The sequence below is a fragment of the Pseudomyrmex gracilis genome, unplaced genomic scaffold, assembly GCF_002006095.1.
Source record: "Pseudomyrmex gracilis isolate BER0280 unplaced genomic scaffold, ASM200609v1 scaffold_0, whole genome shotgun sequence".
NCBI classification, from domain to species: domain Eukaryota; kingdom Metazoa; phylum Arthropoda; class Insecta; order Hymenoptera; family Formicidae; genus Pseudomyrmex; species Pseudomyrmex gracilis.
The window spans coordinates 749,041-761,722 of NW_018020584.1; positions in this window are offsets into that span (position 1 = coordinate 749,041).

The window sequence follows — 12,682 nt, forward strand, 5'->3', positions numbered from 1 at the left end:
AAAAAAAAGGTTTAGTAAAGAATTGAAAAAACTCACCCCTAAATTCTATTTTTTAGGGGTTGGGGAGTGTCAGATTAACAAAATAACCCCCGGAATCGATTCGGCGACTCAAAAAACCCTTGTATACCAAATCTTGTGGGATTCACTTAATTTTTCGATGGTGCCAGTTCGGGCATGAATAGTAAAAAAAGCCGTGCCAGTTAACCGGTTAAATCGCGTGCGAGCACGAGCGCATGAATCAATGAACAGACAAAACCGATGACTGGGGCGTATAATTCGGCATTTTTTTCTTCTATTTTTCTACAACGACGTGGCGTGGGCGCAATTCTCGTTGCTCGTGTCCAACGCTTTAAATTTGATCCTCCATTATCGTTTATCTTTATTGACAATGCTTGTTTTTAGCAAGAGGCATGCGAATCTATAGTGTGAATTCATTAAGTCGCACTCCACGACATTTGTGCACACTTGGAAACGATAAAAAACAAAAAGTATTAATTGCTTGGCGACTAATTTTGTTTTTTTTTTGTTTTTTTGTTTTTTTTCATACAAATTATCAACAAGTATGAAAAGTCAATTACGTCGTGTCTCTTCAAACTCGATGCACTCAGTGATTCGATTAGACGGTATCTTGGCGCCAGCGTGCGCGCATAATTCTCGATTATGCGAGTGTTTGGTCTTCGGTCCCAATCGCACGTCACGGTCGTGGAATAGAGATTCTACTCGGCTTCTCGGAAAAACGCGGGACGTCGCGGAGCCGTTCAACGGTTTTCCAACGTGTTCCAGCGTGCCGCATACCGAAGCGTACGTGCGTAGCGCGCCGTTTCGAGACCGATCTTCGCGTCCGGCTCCGATGAATACCGAGAAATCTGTTCGTGTAAGAAACACGCGAATTCCTCGGGCGACAGTCTCGTAGCAGCGGCGGGAGTGGTGGACTCTGACATCCGCTCAAATGACATGACGGCCGAGCAACTTAATGCAAAATGAGAATCCGCGATTTATTCCACGTGCATCCTTCAACTTTGCACCGGAACATTCTCGGGATTCTAGACTAAGGACTTGTCGCTGTCGCGCCTTTGTCGTACAAAAAAACTACTTTATGCGCTCTCATACTGTGGCTCTTTTAAAAAGCGGGATGAATATTAACGTTCCGGCTATTGATTGCTTTTATTGGCTCGACGCTTTAGCGCGGGACGCATGTAACTGCAAAAACGAACACGTGTTTGTAACGGGAGATTATTCTTGAACCGAGTGTTTGGTTGAAGACCGGAGAGATATACCTGCTTAACAAAAGTTACATTTATGCGCTATTCATAGATCTTGTACTTGCGCGTCTCGCTTGATTGCAAAACCACAAACATCAGTCAAAGGGAAAAACGTATGATAAACCACTTAGAGATAAATGTCTATTTTACGAAAGACCGATCGAAAAGATTTCTTAGTGGACATCGAGTCTTGTTCAATACTCGGTGATGCGTGCGGCTACTCCTTCCTCGCCACAGTGGCTATCCTTTTATTCCTCTCGGCGCCGCCACTCGCCTCATCCCTATCCGCTTTCGTTCCCGAAGAGAAAGGGTCTCGATGATCGGTCGTAAAACGTAAAAGGGACTCGTAAACGGAGTGAAAAGATGTCAGAACGTAAATGCCGAGAACAGGTCTCCGAATAGACGGTGTGGGCGTACCGACTACCTTCCCACCACAGTCGTGCTTTTCTCTCCTCTCCTTCTGTCGGAATCAAAATGTATCTCAGGAAGAACCTCTCAGAGAAATTCTGTGCGATAGCGCCTTCGAATCGTGTTACGCAATTTAATAAAAAGTTTTTAAAAGTTTAGAACATTTTGAAAAGTAATTAATTGTTTACAGAAATATAAAAAGTCACAAACAATAAAGCAACGTAACACAAGTGTCATTTTGTCCAGATTAGAAATAAAATAACAACAAAAATGGGTCAAGACTCTCTTGTTCACGTACTATTTTCTTTCAATGAACACAAAATGCGCATTGTATTTCAGTTGAATACAAGCGAGAAATGTTCGTATTGGAAAAACGAAACGTCGGGAAAATATTTGTTATTTTTAGTTTGATGTGCACGTGCGACGATTCGAGAATTCGCAGGAGAGCGCGGAGCGAGAGAGATCATCGATGAAGAATTCCAGCAGGAATGCCCTCGGGCAGGCACCTGTAACCGTAGCTCGACGGGAGAAACAGAACAGGTTGAGACGTGGGCGTGGGTGGAGCGCTTGATCTTTCTCTCCCGCACGATCTGCTCATACGTTGGCCGCTGCGCCACGGAAGCGACAGGTATGGTCAGCGTGTGAATATTCTCCTCGTCTCTCGTACAAGAGAGAACATCGCGTATCTCCTAGCGACAATATTTTATCACAATTTCATCGTTTCACGTACAGCCATGTTGTTTTTGTTTTCGAAAATGTGTGTGTGTGATACGCTATGCGAAAAAAATTTAGTAGATTTTTATTGTCAAGGTTTTACAAATATTTTAAATGTTATATTATTTAGTTTTGTGCACAATGTATCGTATCGACATCGTCGACGCGATAAAAAAATAATGTAAGCAGAGATTAAAGTACAGAGAGATTTTGTGACAATAACAACATGTTTCTATGCGAAATAAGTGCAGTCGCGCGCATGTTGCAAATACCGCGAACACGGCTCGCGTCCATCGCTACCTACCGTTCCCCATCCGACGTTCTCGCTTCGGAAAGGAAGAACAGAGGCCTCAGGGCAGACAGGCTCGCCGCGGTGGCGGTAGGACTCTGGCGAACTGCTACCAAAAAACCAGACCGGGCTACCGAAGGGAAGCCGGGTGGTTGGTATCTATATAGGCTACGAGTGTAGAGTGTTGCGCGATTGCAGCGACCGTCGGTGCGTATCTTCCCGCGAGGGCGAGGTCCGCAAAAAGAAACGAGGAGCAAGGTGGGAAGAGAGGGAAAAAGAGGGAGGGGAATTGAGTCGGCCGGCGATCGAAGGTCGACGATCTGTCTCAACGAGCGAGCGCTCGTTAACCATTAGACCCTATCCGCGGCACCGGCCGGCTCGTCTAGGAGACTGACAACGTATATCAAGTCCACGAGCTGCACGCCAAAGGACTCGTTCGCCGCGCGCGCACTTTTCCGCGGAACGGGTTGGCAGAAGCACGCCACTTTCCTCATTCTGTTTCTTTTTTCCCCTTCCTTCTCTCGCTTCATCTCTTTCACTTCTCGATCTTTTCCTCTATCTTCCTTTTCTTCGCGCGCCGAGAACATTTCTCCCCGATACGGTCCGTTGCGACGCGAAAGAAGAGTCGCCCGGGTCCGAGCGAGCGTTCGTTGTCGCGCGACAGATTTTATCGTCGCTGGAAAATTACGGGTTATCGAAAGGGTGATTAATGACCTCTCTCCTCCCTCTCTTTCCCCGGTGGATATTGAACGATAATTAAACGCGCGGCGCACGAATATGGTGCGCGCGCACTCGCGACTGACAGGCCAACTAGAGCTGATTTAAAGTTTTACGAGACGAACGAGACGTGCGCGCGCGATCACTTATCTTTTTCTCGCCCTCTCTCCTTCTGTGTCTCTCTCTTCCTCTACATCGGTTCATCCTTTTTTCTAACTAGTAACGTGCCGGCCACACGTTTTTTTTTTTTTCATGTCGTTCGCGTGCGACGCGACGCGTATAAATTATAGTGTACGATCGCGATCGACAATTTTCGGTTCTACTTTTTAACGTTTGCGAGATAAGCTGCCGTGCATTCTGATTGCGAGGCGGAAAAGTTATTTATTTGTCGGCAAAAACTCATGCAAAATCAATAAATCGAAGTTTGTTATAATCTAGCACACATTCGATTAATATGTGCATAATAAGGTATATAGATTAATATTTATGCGCTATTGAGACCAGCTTCTGAGAGAACAAAATATTTACTACGCGATATAACTTAAAATTTACAGATTCTTATTGCTGACTGACGTATGCTAATCAGCAGAATTTACGGATCGCCGGAGAATAATTTTCTTTTCTCGAGAGACCGATTGCGATTCTCCAGAAGAGAAAACCTAAAAGTGACACGCCCTTCATTGTGTCGCCTTATAAAGAGCAGAGCGGTGGACATCCCCCGTCAAGACTTTCCTCCATTAGGATAACTTCCACGAAAAGATGTCATCCCCGCGCGTGAGACGATGGTTTCTGTCGCGCGCGCGACCGCGACGGCGAGACAGGACTTGACTTTCATAGATAGAATACGGAGCATCGACGTCCTCGACTCTTACGATCTAGTTAGCGCGATCCGTCGATCCGATTGGTCTGTAATCGATAGCCCTCATGCTCTATAAAAGGACGGACTAGAATTCGCTGAATCACACTGCGCAATGAGGACAATTCGCCGTTGCGATTCGTATTTTCCGACCGTTGACGACGGACAACAACAATATATATATCACCGCATTATTAATAAGAACTTTTACTTCGGTATTCTTGGATTTAGGGTAAAATACACGTGTGTAAACACGTGTAAACATGTGTAAACGATATGTAGATAAAAGAAGTTAATGTCACGCTATTTTTGTGCTCGGTATTATTAATGTTTTTTCTCTCGGGGTGCAGTTTTAGCTCGCGTTTTCTGCTCATATGTAAATTCATTACAAGTTGTTGCAGCAAGGGTACATGTCACATATTTTAGTAAGAATTGCTTTACCGCCACAGGCAAATTATTATTTTCTATCGCCCTTAGGCTTTCGTGAAAAAATCGTAGTAGAGATTTATTGGATTTTTAATTTCTGGTGTAATTATAGTTAAAAACTTTCTTTATATCAAAACTGCCCTAAAATGTCATTATATTTGTTGTGTTTCAATGATATTCTTTTTTTTTTCTCAGCAACTTGTCATAGTTCCAAGTGTCCGTCAAATTCTCCACCACACCTGCCATCTCTCAGTCAACCGAAACGCATCGCAATGTCACGCCGTTCGACATTAAAGCAAGTTGGTTTCGACGGGCGCATATAATCCGATTATTCCGGTCTCTCATTCGGTCGTGTTGTCGTTTTCCCGAACGCGCGCGCGTCGTCCTCACCTGTCCGCCGCGAAACCTGCGCGCGTCTCATTACGACACAAACGCTCGATACTCCGTCTCATTTTCCGAGGTGCACGCTCTAGATATATCTAGACGCCGCCGCCGCCGCCGCCGCCGCCGCCGCCGCCGCAAAAGCCAACTCGTTCCCGCGAGACGTTATTATATTTTAAGTCTCTTCGTTCTGGTTTCCTAATCGACTCGTTAAAGAAAAGGAGACGACAGAGATCGAAGAGAGAAGACTGAACGAGGCGGTCTGAAAATACGCTCCTGAAATTATCGTTATCCGCCGAGAGATCTGCACGCGGCGGTTGAGCATCGCGTAGAGTCGTTAGTCAGTCGGTTCTACGATCTCGAGATCCTCTCTTGCCGAGTGTGAAGAAAGAGAGAGAGAGAGAGAGAAAGAAGAGCATGATAATTAAACTCTCGCGCGACTTTGCTTGCCGCGTCGTTCGTCGATTCGTCGGCGTTGTTGGCTTTTTACGGTTTGCACCTTGCACACCGCGCCATGGCGTGTGTAGTGAGGGAAGGGAGAGATGCGCGCGACGTATATGTCGGCGCTTTACGGACCTGGCGTAAAACTGGCCGGTAATCATTAACGACCTAGCGCTCTTTCGACGAAAACCAAAGACAGCCGCGGCGCACCTGAAAAAGCTTGCACATGCGGTATCCCACAACTGACCTTAATTTAAGCAACGAGTTCTTCCAGCCGGAACTCGGAGGGAAAAAAAATTTTCGCCAAAAAAATATATATTCATATTTGATATTAAAACACATAGAAAATATGTTTGCAAGCAGTATGTACCTATTTGTTTTTTTAAGTGTAAATGTGTTTGCAGAATTTTACAATATTAGAGATTCATTTATACGTATATTACAGAAATACTTAATGTTTAAAAGCTATATTAAACCTTGTCTTACCGACAAAAAATAATCTTTCTTCAATAGCACAGCTTTACTGCGTACATCATATATATAGTACTTAACATGTTTATCGCGAAACTTGTTGAAGCTTCACACATTAGTATTGACCAAAGCACAAAGATAGGAGCAAAGATACAAATTACAAATTTATCAAATTAAAATTGCAGATATACTCAGATTATTACAGTAGAGTACAGTAGAGTACAGTAAGAGCGCATAATAAAATGGAAATTTGTCGGAATTTCCACGGGATTTAGTTGGAGTCATCCCTCGATAACGACAATATGGCAATGACGTTCGGATCGAACAAATAAACAGTCAATTCACTTAACATTTGCTCCTCGCGCTCTCGATTTCCTTACGTCACAATGTTAAAGTGTTCCGCGAACTCTTATGGCATTGACGCGATACAAACAGGATCGTTTATAGTAGCGCGCGCAATTTATCGCGTGTGTCACTCCGGTACGCACCGCGGGGTCGTAAAACGTCGAAAGCGCAACCTGCTACCGAATTGCATAAAATGCAAATAGAAATGCAACGGAGAACAACGTTACGTTGCGCGCTACCGCGCGTTTATAGTAAAGGAATGAGAAAAATTTCGTTCCAACCGCGCGTGAAGAAACATTGATTCTTTACGAGCCCGCGCCGCCGCTGTAACGCGCCGTAAAAAACGCGCGTAAACTTGGAGAGTATGCCTTTATAAAATACCATGTGGATATTCTTGTAACGTGAGTATCACTGTGTCCGATTAGACTATCTAACACACACACACACGTGCGCGTCAAATCTTGGTTAATGTTACATACTTGAGAATTAGAGAAAATAATAAATGAAGAAATTAAACTCAAACTTTGTATAAAAGTTGGTTCGCCTCTTCAATTAATGAAACGTCCACGCAATGATGAATCTCTTGTATATTATTGAAGCTTCAGAGAGAAATTGAACTTACAGAATTAAATCTTTTATTTTTAATTAAAACTTTGCACGAGAACAACTTTTCATATACAGCTTGAACAAACGTTTGATGACACAAGAATGGCAACTACACGCGAAAGTTGACAAAACTTTCGTGAATAGCATCCATTTCAACCAGAGAATAAAATGGAAAATGCTCTTCTGAGTATGTATTTCAATTCAAGATACTTTGGAATGACGCGGGGCAAAGTGAGGTGTCGCGGAGACTGTCTCGATGCGGCATCGGAAGAGTCATGGCGCCGCAGTGCAGCGGTACTGCAGCAGACTCCGAATTGTAGCGTGCAGAATGCGGTTACAAAGGACAACTATGTCGACGAGAACAGCAACAGGCATACCGACCGGAAATTTGTAGAAAAACCGGAAATACACGCAACATACGCGCGATTAAAAAAAAGCAAAGTATTTTCCCGCAAATGTACACATTTATTATCAAACCGACAAAGTTTAACGGCGCGCGAGCCAGAGTTTATTGCGGTAATTATATATTTTAGCCTCAACGATAATATCCGATGTACGGCGATAAGAAAGCAAAGTTTACGAGCCAATAATCGGGCTGATATTTTTAACGCACCGGGAATTGCAACGTTGTTCGGAAGATAGTTTTCTGTGATAAATCGCGATCATTAGAATGATCATTGATAAGATAGGCGGCGTGTGCTGGGATGCGAAAATAATCGACCGGTCCGGAAAAGCGATACGTTCGGAGATAGCATAGGTGTGGGTTTTATGAAAGTGCTTCGGTTGATTTGCATTCGGACGATCTTTCGCGGAATTTCTGAATGCCTATACACATTTTCAATCAGACAAGATAGATTTAAAGAAGAATCGCTTTTTTTTCTACAACTTTGACTTGTTTAGTTATATTTATTGTGTTAAATAATAAATTAATAACATGATTTTGTAAAATGTAATAGTCAAATATGTGATTGCATTTGTATAAGTTCTTTTATATAATGTCAAAATAATATATTTACATTTGTTACTAATTAATAGGCTTTTCAAGAGTCTGTTAATTTAACGAGTTGAACCAGCTCAGTGTACAGACGCGTAAACGTACACGGATGTTAGTCTCCAACCGCGTCATTCGTATGGCAAACGCTATCGCGTAATTGCGGGTTAATTCGAGGCTGGCAGGCGACAGCGTACAAGGCGTGGGCGATTCCTTAGGCCTGTCTCGTTTTGCCGTTTCGCGTAGCTGCACGCAACCACATTCGCCGAACGACAGAGACGTCTCCTAGTACAGTCTCTCTCGAGATTTCCGTCTAGCGTTCGTTGGGATATATTTTACGCTTCGTCGCGCGAGACCGACGATTGTCCGAGTAATAATTTACATGGGAATCAGACGCGTGAAATCTAGACAAAATCTCATTTACAATGCTCGGATTCATATATACACACACTCTTTCTCTCTCTCTCTCTCTCTGTGTCTCTCTTTTTGGAAAGAAAGATTTATTACTAAACGCATACGATGTTAAATGGATTTGAAAATGAAATTTTATTTCAAAGTTTCTAAATGTTTTTGATACAATTTCCGATGTAAATATCAAAGTTTTTTCCTGTGTATATTTATCTTTTTGTGAATCTCGTTAAATTTATAGCTACTAGTTTTATTAAAGCTAGCTATTACTTTCATACACATACAATAATAGTTTTTGTCTGTGTTCTATTGCTCATTCACGTACGGCACTTGTATCTTATTTTTCTGTCTTACTTAATGGCACATTTTCGTATTCGAAAGTCAACGTTGAGTAATCTCGGATAAACAGACGAGAAAGAAACACACAGTTGACTAATCTGCATTTTGTTGCGTCACACGATCCGCAATGCAGAATTCCACATAAGCCGATAAATTCCGAGGTAAGAACGAGAGGAAAATCCCAAAAGGACCGACGATCCCGGAACGTCGAGCGCGACACTCGCGAATCATTTATTCATGAGCGCGCGCGGGCGTTCGTTAAAAAGTGAGTCGCTTCTCCCGAGATTGAAGGAGGAATCTGAGCAACGAGCGGCACCTGGGGAGAGTTCCAACGGAGCGATGCACCCGAGATTGTTCGAGCAGCGGCGATTCCAAGATACTCCTCTGGTACGTCGGAAGTACAAACGTACGTGCGTGTGCGCGCAACATACACACACGTTCGCGTAAGTTTGCTTGGAAAGAGATCGGCGTCGGATAGGTCGGGTCTCCGAGCTGGCAGGTATAGACTCGTATACCTTAATAGAAACACCCACGCCCTCATTATGCGGATATCGTAAACATTCCCCTCATTCGCGGCGAACCCGCGCGATCTCCCGTATGCAAATATCTCTTTCCTTTCCTTCCTCCATCGTTTTCTCTCTCCTCTACCTGCCATTTCGTCCTGTATACCGGCAGTTTGCACGCCATCGCTGTAAAAAGGCGGCCTGTCCGAAGGTGCTCCTTTTCGATCGCGCGCGTTTCCGCGTCTCAATGCCGTTTTTATCTCTTACAATCAAAGATAAGAGCTGCAACTTTTCACGCTTAAAAAACTATTTGTCATACGGTGGTAATTTCCTTCGGAAATTGCGAGATTCCGAACACTTGAAATATACAAGAGACGCGCAGATTTATGCGCCATACTTTGAACATCGCATAACCTATGTATTTGCATCACTTTCCATTTCTCGTTTACCGAGAACGCACTTATGTATCTTGGAAGTGTTTAATGAATTTCCACTCGTTAATCAATCTAATGTTGCACACCAAAAATGATGGATATTATGTTCTCGCATATCCGACTGGAATCATAAAACATAAAGGAAACTAGAAGGAAGGAAAGGAACGACCAAGTGTGCCAAGGGAGTTGAGATGACTCACTTTCGCGGAGAGTTGAATTACGGACTACCGGATATGTGGTCGCTGGCAAATGGGTTTCCGCTATAACTCCCATTATACGCGCAAACTTCCCGCAAGACGCAAATCGAGCAATGTTATGACGCGCTTTATGAGCGCAATATTTAATGTGTATTATTTCCGATGCGCTCGAATCTATAAATACGTCGAAAAAAGTATGCTTTGCGTTAAAACAAATTGTAAATTGTTCGTTGGTTTTGTCTGTCTAGTTCTTCATCATTTAATAAATGCAAGTCATAGAATGTTGCGTAAAACTCGAACGTTGTAACGTAACGCGAGAAAACGTTTAGTTTTCCACAAAGAAAGTTTAGATCTAAACGCATTTATCTTGGACGTGTAACAATCCCTTGCAATCCGTTAATCTTGCGTAGTCTCGTTGTGCGCTGCGAGGCGAGAAATCGCGGCATCGTCGACAATTCGGTCGCACGTATGTGGTATGCAATCGTCACGGTGTACGAGCGCGTAGTCAGCGATGATGAAGAGAGAGCCGCGCGTACTTTGTCTTAACCGTCAGAGAATATTTCCACCCGCGCGATAGCGCGAGAGATTTCTGCGTGAATGCGAGAAAGAGAAAGACAGTCACACAGAGAAGAGACAGGAGAAAAAGAGGATGAGGAAGAACGAGAAGGAGAGAGTAGTAATAAGACGACGCGCGATGATGAGTGGCCGGCGTAAATTAGCCGGCACGTAAATTAACCACCCCCGGACAAGACGTCGACGAAACAACCCGCCTGAACGAGGGAGGGAGCAGACGCGATATCGCACCGACTTGGGACGTTGCGCGTCCGGAGGCCCCTCTCTGAAAAAAGAGGCCCTCTCGGCAGCAGCCGACCCTGGGACCGCCTTTTAATGAACGTCGCGTGCCATGCGCGAGAATGCTTTTTACCTTGCCTTCGTTTTTTTCCAAGCATTGTTCGTGCGGTCTTCGCAGTAATTGTCTATCTTTAATACAATAATATACGCGTTATTCGCGCAGTCAATTTTTTAACGTCTGAAAACAAACTCTCGGTTATATTTTACAGTCGGCTTGGAAAAACATGACTCGAATTTTGATAATGAATCGCGCACCACGAACTTTATCCTATTTCATCCTTCCAGAAAAAGCGTGTGTAAATAATTACAATCGATTCTATCGATCTTGATTAATGCTGCTTTTATTTCGACGCTGATTAGACGTTTTTCTCGGATATATTTCTCGATTCATGTTGTACGAATCAAGAGACACGGTACTGCCTCGCGCCGTTCGAGCGCAACTTCGTTACGCGTGTCCTATATTAAAACGAGAGAGTAAATAATGAAAAGCGATTTTGAGACAGTTCGTCGTATATGTAGAGAAAATTAAAAACGTAACTAAAGTCACGTGACAGGAAAGAGTAGAAAAACAACACGCGAAAATAACGTGACTGTAATTTATATTATATATAACATTAAATAATACATATTATACATATAATTTATTATATATTTATAATATTATACTTTATATTGTATTATATGTATTATATACATACTACAGTAATGTCACTGACCTCCGCCACGCGACTTCGGCGGGGTCACTGACCTCGGCCGCGCGGCCTTGGCGGGGTCACTGACCTCGGGCGCGCGGCCTTGGTGGAGGAGGGTCACTGACCGCGGGCGCGGTCTCTTCTCTCTCACTATTTTTTGATGTCGATTTTCATGCGTTATTTCTGACATCTCTCTAATATATATTATATGGTTTGTAAGACGTATATACTAGCTGTCATCGCGGTGACCGGTTGTGTTCACTAACACTACACGTTAAAATAAAAACAATAATAGCGTGCGCCTGGATTGTGCTAGTATTAAAAAAAAAGTCAACAAGTGTTCGGTAACATATTTTCTTTGATAATCTATTAGTTATTTAAAGATAGAAATTTGTATTTAAAATTTTTAACACTGTTTTATTTTGTATATCGTACAGATTTCTTTTTCTATCGGTATATATGTACAACTATTTAGTTGATTATTATTTGTTTGCTTGCTTCTACCGTCATATCAACGAAAAGCATAAGTTTCGGTGCGAGCGTCCTCATAGAGTTATCTAGAATTGCTTGAACCATGACGAGTTTACATGTTTACATCCTTATCTCTAGTTAGGACCGAAAATGTTCGTATATGCTACAATATGTTAATTTCTGAACAAGCACATTTTAAAATTTCAGGAGATAAACACTTCACACGTATCGCTTACATATCAAAACAATCGTAGATGTAATTTTCACAGTTAATAATTATTAGCGTCTATTTATATATATTAGCGTCTATTGTTTTTCTGTAATTAAAACAAACTTCAGACAACAAGTGTAATGAAGGTCACTTTTGAGCAAATCCACAATTTTAATATTTATGAAATTTTAAATAAGTTTCAAATAATAATTTATTTGAACACTTTTTTAAAATCTATGGTGAAATCATGTTAATAAATCGTGTTCCAGTTTTAAGATCGCTTTTTTTTTTATCTCATACTTATCAAAGTGTTACTCTTGGTGTTGCGAAGGCAAGAGAGTCAAGTGCACGCGCGTCGCACAAGATCGGATCTCCAATTAAAACTGCCCGAATGGGCGGTGAGTGCAATTAATTAATGTGTCGGCAGTCGATGTGCCGCGACTCTAATGGTGTCGAGAGACCTCGCGACCGGCGGAAACAGAGAAAGGCGCGCGTTTACTAGCCTAAGATAGAAATTAGAATCGTTCTCAAGCGCGCACGCACGAGCCGCCCGCCTTATTTTTTCCGCTACCTTCTCTCTCTCTCTCTTTCCGCGCTGCCATGCAAACAGCATATCCACACTCGTGATCATTGTAATTAGAGGCGGTCGTCTCGCCAACAGGTGCCGA